Source organism: Lontra canadensis, unplaced genomic scaffold (genome assembly GCF_010015895.1).
Source record: "Lontra canadensis isolate GAN:19392208 unplaced genomic scaffold, GSC_riverotter_1.0 scaffold19, whole genome shotgun sequence".
Lineage (NCBI taxonomy): Eukaryota > Metazoa > Chordata > Mammalia > Carnivora > Mustelidae > Lontra > Lontra canadensis.
In genome coordinates, this window is record NW_022631013.1 from 1,485,473 (window position 1) to 1,494,952 (window position 9,480).

Genomic DNA, 9,480 nt, shown 5'->3' on the forward strand with positions numbered 1-9,480 from the left:
TTAAAAACAAGTATAGGGATTCCTGGGTAGCTCAGTTGGTTAAGTGTCTAACTTAGGCTCAGGTCATGATCCCAGGGTCCTGGGATCGAGTCCCGCATCTGGCTCCTTGCTCAGCGGGGAGCCTGCTTCTTCTGCCTTTCTGTGCTCTCTCTCTCTGACAAATAAATAAATAAAATCTTTAATAAACAAAAAAGAAGTATAATTGTAATGCTGAGAGAAGATAGAATGGAATCATTAAAATTGCTCAGTTAAGACCAGAGAAAAAAGGGAACAAAGGGGAAAAAAAATGGTAAGGGTAATGAATAGAAGACCGATACAAACACGGTAGATATTAATGTGACTATATCAATGATCACCTTAAATGTGAATGACCTAAATACACCAATTAAAAACCAAGATTGTCAAAGTGGATAAACAACACAAAACCCAACTTTATGTTGCCTAAAGAAACCCACATAAAATATAAAGACAGAGAGGGGCGCCTGGGTGGCTCAGTGAGTTGAGCCTCTACCTTTAGCTCAGGTCGTGATCTCAGGGTCCTGGGATCGAGCCCCGCATCGGGCTCTTTGCTCAGCAGGGAGGCTGCTTCCTCTCCTCTCTCTGCCTGCCTCTCTCCCTACTTGTGATCTCTCTCTCTGTATCAAAGAAATAAATAAAATCTTTAGAAATGTATATATAAAGACAGAGATAAGTTACAGGTAAAAAAGATTGAGAAAAGACATACCATGCTAACACTAATTGAAAAAGTTGGAGTAGGTATACTAACAAATCTGTCAAATCTACATTCAGAAAAAAAGATTATCAGGGATAAAGAAAATGCATTACGTAATGATAAAGTCATCAGTTCTCTAAGAAGATACAACAATCTTAACCATGTATGCATCTAACAAGAAAGCATCAAAATGTACGAGGCAAAAATCAATAGAACTGCAAGGAGAAATAGATAAATCCACTATTATAGTCAGAGACTTCAACATACTTTTGTCAGTAATAGACAGATCAAGCTGCCAGAATATCAGTAAGCATATAGTTGACCTTAACATCACTATCATTTGACTTGCTCTAATTGACATTTATAGAATATTCCATCCAAAAACAAGAGAATACTCTTCTCCACTCATACCTGTAAGTACAGACCACACTCTGGGCCATAAAACACTCCACAAAAAGAGCATAGAAACCATACAAAATATAATCTCAGACCACAATGGAATTAAACTAGAAATTAACAATAGAAAGATAGCAGGAAAAACCCCCAAATATTTGGAAAATAAACAACAGACTTCTAGATAATACATGACTCAAAGAATTCTTGAGAAAAATTTTTAAATATTTGAACTAGATGAAAATAAAAATAAAATTTATCAAAATATGTGGGATGTAGCAAAAGCAGTGCCTAAAAGGAAATTTATAACATTGAATACATATATTAGAATAGAATAAAGGTACAAAATCAATAATATAATCTTCCTTTTTAGGAAATCAGAGTAATTTAAGCGTAAAGCAAGCTGAAAAAAATAATAAAAATTAGAGCAGAAATCAATGAAATTTAGGCAAACAATATAGAAAAGCTGTTTTTTAAAGACAAAGAAAAAAAAGAAGACACAAATTAACAATATAAGAAAGGAATTTTCATTACTCTTTATCTCAAAGACATAAAAGGATAATGAAAGAATATCATGAACAACTTTGTGTCCACAAATGGGATAACTTAGATGAAATGGACCAATTTCTTGGAAGATACAAAATACTAAAACCCCTGTGTAGAAATAAATAACTTGAAAAAATTCTATTAAATAAATTGTCTCAATTAATAAACTTCCCCAAAAGGAAAGTACCAAGCCCAAATGGTTTTACTGGTGAATTCTACAAAACATTTAAGGAAGAAATAATACTGATTCTTCATAATCAGGTTCAGAAAATAAAAGCAGAGGGAAGACTTCCTAACTCATCCTATAAAGACAACATTGCCCTATTAACAAAATCAGGTAAAAGCATTACCAAAAAATAATAATAACAACTACAGAGAATAATTCACATAAACATAGACATAAATCCTCAATTAAATATTATTGGATTCTGTTTGCTAATGTTTAAAAACAACTAAATGCTACCAATGAAATTCATTCCAAGTATGCAAGAAAGATTTAACATTCAAAAATCAGTTAATGTAATCCATCATGTCAAAAGGTTAAAGAAAAATTATATGATATTATCAATCAACACCCAAACAGCATTTGACAAAATCTAACATTTATTTATGATTAAAAAAAAAAAAAACCCACCAGGAATAGAAGAGAACTTTCTCAACTCGACAATGAACAACTAACAAAAACCTACATTCTGCATCATTTTTAATGGAGAGAAGCTGAATGTTTCTTCCCTAAGATCAGGAAGAAGTCAAGGATGTCTTCTCTCATCATTCCTATTCAATACCTAATGGAAGCCCTAGCTAGTACCACATAACCTGAATATAAAAGCTATACATGGTGAAAAGGAAGAAATGCAACTATTATTTGACATAATTACCATGTCTAAAATCCCAAAGAATCTGCAAGAGAAGAAATATAGAATGATTCATGGTATAATGGCACTGAAGTTGGCCATGTGAGTACAAAGTCATGTTTAGCTCAATATTGATACAGGTAGTTTTATATATATATATATATGCATCTATACTGTCTAGTTTATACATACATATTTCCTTTCTCCATCAAGCCTGCAAGCAATGACACTGCAGCAGAAACAAGTACACCTAGCCTCCAGATCTTGATTTCTAATACCATTCTCCAAAACAAGGAACCAGGAATCTTTGGAGAAAGGACAGATTCTAGGACAAAATAAAAAAGACAAAATATACAGGATGGGGGTGCCTGGGTGGCTCAGTGAGTTAAAGCCTCTGCCTTCAGCTCAGGTCATGATCCCAGGGTCCTGGAATCGAGCCCCACATCGGGCTCTCTGCTCAGTGGGGAGCCGGCTTCCCCCCACCCTGCCTGTCTCTCTGCCTACTTGTGATCTCTATCTGTCAAATAAATAAATTTTTAAAAATCTTAAAAAAAAAAAAAAGGATGAACCTGAAGCATTCAGTAAAATAAAAAAGACAAAAGATACAGGATGAATCTGAAGCATTCAGTGTACGAGAAAGTAAGGTGGAGTGGAAATAATAATGAAAGGAGTAAGTCAAAGGGACAGACGAATCAACCGAAGAAGCTCTCAATGGCCAAGGCTGGAATAATTTAAGCAATAGAACAAAGGAGTACTGGGTTATAATACGAACTATAAAATAAAGATCCATGGGTCCATACTAATATATATATAAATAACTGAATAAATAAATCGTGACAATAAACAAATTGCTCATGCAGGAGAATTGCCACTTATTTATGTAGCTACCTTATGCTCAAGGAGGTGGAGTATAACGCCCCACCCTTTGACGAGGTCTGTGAATGGCCACTTTCTTCCAAAAACATCCAAAACAGGATGAAGAGAGGGGGAAAAACAGTAGCAGTATAGTAGAGAAATCTGACAAACATTGTGTAAGCCAGGGAATAAAGGTTAACATCAAAAGTGATAGATAAATCATCAAACATCTATTGAAGAAAACAGACCAATTCTACCCAAGGGACGTTCTACAGATTACCTGACAAGTATGCTTCAAAACTTTTAAGGTCATCAAAAACAACAAAAAACACTGTCACAGCCAAAAGGAACCTAAGGAGGCATTATGACTGAATGCAAAGTAGTATCCTGGATTGGTTCCCAGAGCAGAAAAGACATAAGGTAAAAATTATGGAAACTGGAATAAAGGGTTGATTTGACTTCAGTTAATAAGGTGTCAATACTGCTTCATTAACTACAGTAATTTTATCATACTAATGTAAGATAATAATCTGGGGAATCTGGGAATCTGGGAATGGAGTCCATGTGGAATCTCTGTACTATTTTTTTTTTAGGTGGTTGACATATTTATTGCTTTGAAGGTGGGGAGGGTGGGCAGGAGCTCCAGAGCCCTTGGTGGGGTGGGCCTCACTTCACTTCACAGGCTTCTGGCTGCACGGGATGGCACTGGCTCTGTAAACTGCCACGCACAGGTCTGGGCTTTAACTGTTCTTGTAGATCACGTGTCTGACGTTGCTGACGGTGACCCGAGCAGTCTTGTTAATGGCGGTTTGCATGGAGGAGGTGGCAGGCTTTCACTGGAGGGATCTGCACTTCAAGATCGCCACTACACCTTTCCCTCTGCCCACCAGGCTCCATACCCACAGTCTTGCAGTGAATCAGCCCCTTATAGAAGAAGGAGATGTGAGACTTCGGGTTACTCGGCTCAGCGCTGTATGTCTGTCGGCTTCTCTCAGTCAGGAAGCTGGAGCAGTTCCTCATAACCATCCATTGCTGGGCAGACATGGCCGCAGCGCCTCTCACTGCACTAGCGTGAGACAGGCTTTCTATATTATTTTCACAATTCTTCTGTAAGTCTAAAATAAAAAACCTGTTTAAAAATGTATTTTAGTTGAATCATTATGGGGTACACCTGAAACTAATATAACACTGTATGTTAACTATACTTCAATTCAATATATATATATATTTTTTTCAGCGTCACTTTTATGCTAACATTATGTTGCTTTTATCTCTCCTTCTCGTTATGATGTTTTCTTGGCCAGACATAAGCCTACTTCTCCATCTGTCAAAACGCTAAGATTTCCTCTATAAAGTCATCTTCAACCTCTCCAGACAGTGTTCTAGTTTCTGTGCTTGATGCCAGGGCAATTACCACAGTGGAATCATGTGCTTACCTCTTCCCACACTAAGCTGAGTTCTCCGTGGCCTGCACCACATCTCATTATTCTAATGCTGCGCTAGCAAGTGCTGACCACAATGGAGGCACTCAACTCCTGTGTATCGCCTAAATCAAAGCTCATGTTACTAATGCTTTTGCATTTTTAAACAAGTTCACATACATTATTCTGTACGTGCCTCCAACCACTGTATGGGTTTAAAGGCCACTATTTTTCCACTTAAAATGAGTAAACGGAGACTCAGAGTCAAAAAGGTTTGTCCTAGCTTACACTGCTCAGAAGTGCTGGAAAAGGTATTCATCTCCTTTTTATGCCTCCACGTTGACTTTCCCCTCCCACTGTAGAGATAAGCTGAGGCTCTCCATCTGATTTAAGTGCTGGCTCTGTCCACTGCTCTCCTCTCTGACCTTGCGCAAGTCACAAAATCTAGGTGCACTTCAAAACCCTTGCACATTTTAATGGAAACGAATGCTAATTTTTACCTCGGAGTTTTGTGAAGATTCATAACACAATGCTTATAAATTTAGTGACTGACACTTGGTAAGAGCTTTATAAATTGCAACTGCTTCTACTATTTTTCCTCTAATATTACTAATAGTATAACCATTTTAGAATCAACCCATCAGCTTTGCTGAAATGCAAAAAAAAGAAGATTCTATTTGTTCTATTTGAGCCAACACACAGGTCTTTTTTTTTTTTTTAAAGTTATCCTCCCATTTAAAAAACAAGCCCGATGGCAAAGAACTAAGTCTTCTATTTGAGATAAGCATTTGTACTGTATGACCTCCAAGTTCCTTTCTGCACATACCCTTCCATATTCTTTATTTCCTTTGCAGTCCCCCAAGTACTGTAGCCTATAATATCAGAGGTTCAATAAAGGTTGGCTGACTGAGGCTTTCCAACTCCCAACACAATCACTTTCATGATGCCAACTTTGATTCAATTTGTGATTTATGGGCATATGGAGTGTTTCGCATCCCAGAGTTTCCTCTTTTGAGTCATGATTTGCAAATGGATATAATAACCCATAAACTGATATCAGCATCCAAACAGAGCTATCCAACTCCAGTAACGAACGGCCTTTGGAGTGAAAAGACACCAGCCCATTAGGAAGGGCTCAAACGGCGAGCGAGTGTCAACAGCCGCCTTCATAAAGTCAGTTTCTCAGTTCATTCCCCACATTCTGTCCATTCGAAGACACTGTGTGCGATGAGTGCCTGATACAATCGGACTCTCACTCTCCTTTGGCAAGCAGGCCCACAACAATAGACTAAACCTCAGCCCTGCCAACCCCAAACAGGCATGCCAGTCTGCCTCGTTCCAGATTTGTGGCTTGTCTCCACAAAGTCATAGTGATTCTCTTGTCTATACCAATTGCAGGCTACAGATGGGTAGCCTAATGTTGTAATGTCGGACTAAATTCTACACAGATGAACTGGAAAATTTCCTCACTCATTCAGAAATCTGCCAGCCAGCTGTCAGGTCTCCAGGACTCCCTCACTTGCCCAGATCACCAGTGAACAGACGGTGTTCACCACAATGATTAGGCTGTGTTTTTAGTTCAAGCTCTTTGCCCCTACTGAATGATTTAATTCATTCTTCTTTCTTTAAAGACTCTGGGAAATGGTCAGTGGTATTTTCTTAAGCAGGGAGATTCTTCAAGAAGACAACTGAGAAAACAGCCAAAACCACCTTAGAGGAATTGAGCTCTTCATTGGCCATGACCCCACTCCATGCCTGATCACTATTCCAAGGCGCCCCGTGGAAGACACACTTTTGTGCCAACAGAGATGGGGAACTGGGAAGCAGGTGCCAGTTCCTATGTACTGGACTGTCACCATCAATAAAGGACACAACATAATTTTAGGGTAACTCCAAAAGCCAAGACACAACACTTAAAAAGAAACAAGTGACAAGTGGACTACAAAGAAGTAAGAAAGGAGGGAAGAATCTATTTCATTTGCATTTCTAAAATATGAGAACATTGCACAGTCCAAAAAAAAAATGTCTTTTTTGCCTTCACATATTTAAATAAATAAAGAGACCTTAAAGGGATTCTTCTGTGTATGGACTTTTTGAAGGGTTTTTAGGTTTGTTTTTTTTTTTTTTTTTTAATAGAGTTTGTTCTTCCTTTAGCATTTGATCTGGGTGCAGCCAGTTCCAAAACATCTAAGAGTGTCCACTTATGGGGTCCTTCTCTAGGGAGTGGGGATTGTGAAAAATCCCAAAGTTCTTTCTGAACAGTTTTCTCTCAGGGCACTTCCTTGCCAATTATTAGTCTAAGTGACTCACTCACATATAACTTCCCAATGGGCAGGAGCTTTGTGGTTAAGTAAGCTTAGGTTCAAAAGCCATCTCTGTCGTTTACAGTGTGCAAAAACATTTAGAGACCTATTTAATTTTTCACAGCCTCCATTTCCTCATCTTTCAGTTACTGTGAGGTCTCTATGCATGTTGTCAAGCCACCTGTCAACAACTCCCCAAACACTCCCCCTCTAAACTATACAGAGTCGACCAATCCTGCTAAATCTGGTCCCTGCCTTCCTCTTTAATTCTATCTCAAGCTACTCTCTTCCGTTAACACACCATGCTCAGGGATTCTGACCTAATTTCTGTTCCCTAAATATACCAAGGACTGTCTCCTCTCAAGGTCTCCCCACGTCTTGTCTTTTCCACCTGAATCACCTTGCTCCCTGCTCTTTCCATAGCTGATTTTTTCCACATTCTTCAGATTTCATCTGGACTGTCACTTCCTCAAGGAGGTCTTCACAGACCCCTTTATCAAATAGGTCCTCTACTCAAGGATCCGTTGGTTCTTTATAGCTCTTTTCAGTTTGTACTTAGGTATTTATGTTTCTTATTACCTCTCTCCTTCACGGAGGTGGAGGATATGCCTACCTAGACACACAACTCCACTGCTCCTTTACCTCCTCACAACCCCACTGTTTTGACTAATTAGCATTCATCCTTTTTTTTAGTGACACCGCCCAGAATTCCTAGATGAGGCTAAATTCCCTCTGTATGTATTTTCTTAGCACCCTGTACTTTTCTTCCAAAACTCTCTAATTGTAATTACTTGGCCATTGTCTCTCTTTCTTAATATCCTCATAAGGAGGACAGGGTCCAACTCTGTTTTCTCCTATGTCCATACAGCTCAGTATAGTACCTGACATCTAGAAGATGCTCAATAAATGTTAATTCCTGTGTGTCCCCATGTTACTATTCATTCTAAACCCCACAATCACCTTAATTTTCCCCAAGTCTTCACGTTGATGCCCCCGTTACATGTGGATTCAACACATTTCTCTTCAGTTTCTTTCTTCATGCCATAAGTCTCTTCTACTTCAAAACTATTGTGTGAAAACCTAGAATTACTTATTTAGACAAATTTCCAGGGTATTCAATTCAAAGAAAGTATAAAATCGGAACAAAGCATAACATATACAAAGAGAGATGAAAACACCCACTTAATTTGCTTTGGGGGTTTAGGGTGAGTGAACAATTATACACATAAGCAATTACTTAACAAATAAGACCCAAATAGTTTGTGGAAGCTTCTGATTATCTCTTTCCTGATTTTACAGAAATGTCTCATCTTCTTTTGCATTTCGATTTTTCTTCTTTCTTCTGCCTCTCCACGGCAAGCTAGTTTTCACTTTCTGTATCTCCTAGCAGTGAGTATTTTTCTCCCACACTGAACTCAAGATGGCTACACGGGTTTGCACTTCTCTGTGGAATCCTCTGCTCTCAAAATTCCTAATTGGTAAAACTCATACCTCAGGGGATAGTTGTCATATGGCCAAATCCAAAACAAGCTGTCAAATAAATAAGACCGTCGAGTGTTCTGGATATGCCAAAAGTAAATACAGAGACATCCACCGACTACTGATAAGGGTTTTGGTCCCTGTTCTGGAGGGCTTCTCGTACTCAAAGTCACCCTCATTGTAAAACTCTGAGCTTTGCAGTTAAATAATAAAGTTATATTCTTTTTCCTCATTTTATTATAGTAATTAATAAGAATATTGCACTACATCCACGTCTAGAGTTTTCTCAAAAACATTTTCTCCTATTTAGTCCCAAGCAAAATTAAATCAACCTAAAGTTTGGGAGACCGTATGACACTAGATCACAGAAATGCTATCCAGAGAACAGTAGCAGTCTTATCGTGGCAGGAATTAATTATCTAAACATTTGCAGAATTTTAAGAAGCTGGGAAAATAGGCCAAATTTATTGAAATGCAGCTGAGCCATGAAATGTTTAAGATGTCTCAGAGACATAAAAAAAATCTAGTTCTTAGCAACCTTTTAATACACTATCTCTTTAAGAATTAACAATGTAAAAATGGGGAAATAACATTCTTAGCTACACTGGAAAGCATCTAAGAGGTTGGCAGTAGGGAAATAAGCAGACCCACTGATGTGGGACAGTATAGTTTTCATTGCCTACTATAGCAATGAACAAGCATAGTTCTTTGAAATATAGGTATTATTTAGATCACAAAGAATTAGATGATAATGCAAAGTTAACTTAATATTTGAAATCTAAAAGACCTATTTGCCCTCCCTTCACTTTCTGTCCTTTGTCTCTATCACTTCCATATGGCAAACAACCGTGCCCTTTGGGTCAAAGAGGCTGGATTTTAATCCTGACAATGTAACATTGTGCAAGAGACTTAAACTC

The 9,480-nt window shown here is 38.1% G+C and overlaps 1 pseudogene; it reads right to left on the reverse strand.

The window, feature by feature from the left end:
• Positions 1-4,193: 4,193 nt before the first annotated feature.
• Positions 4,194-4,452, reverse strand: LOC116869554 (annotated as a pseudogene).
• Positions 4,453-9,480: the final 5,028 nt, after the last annotated feature.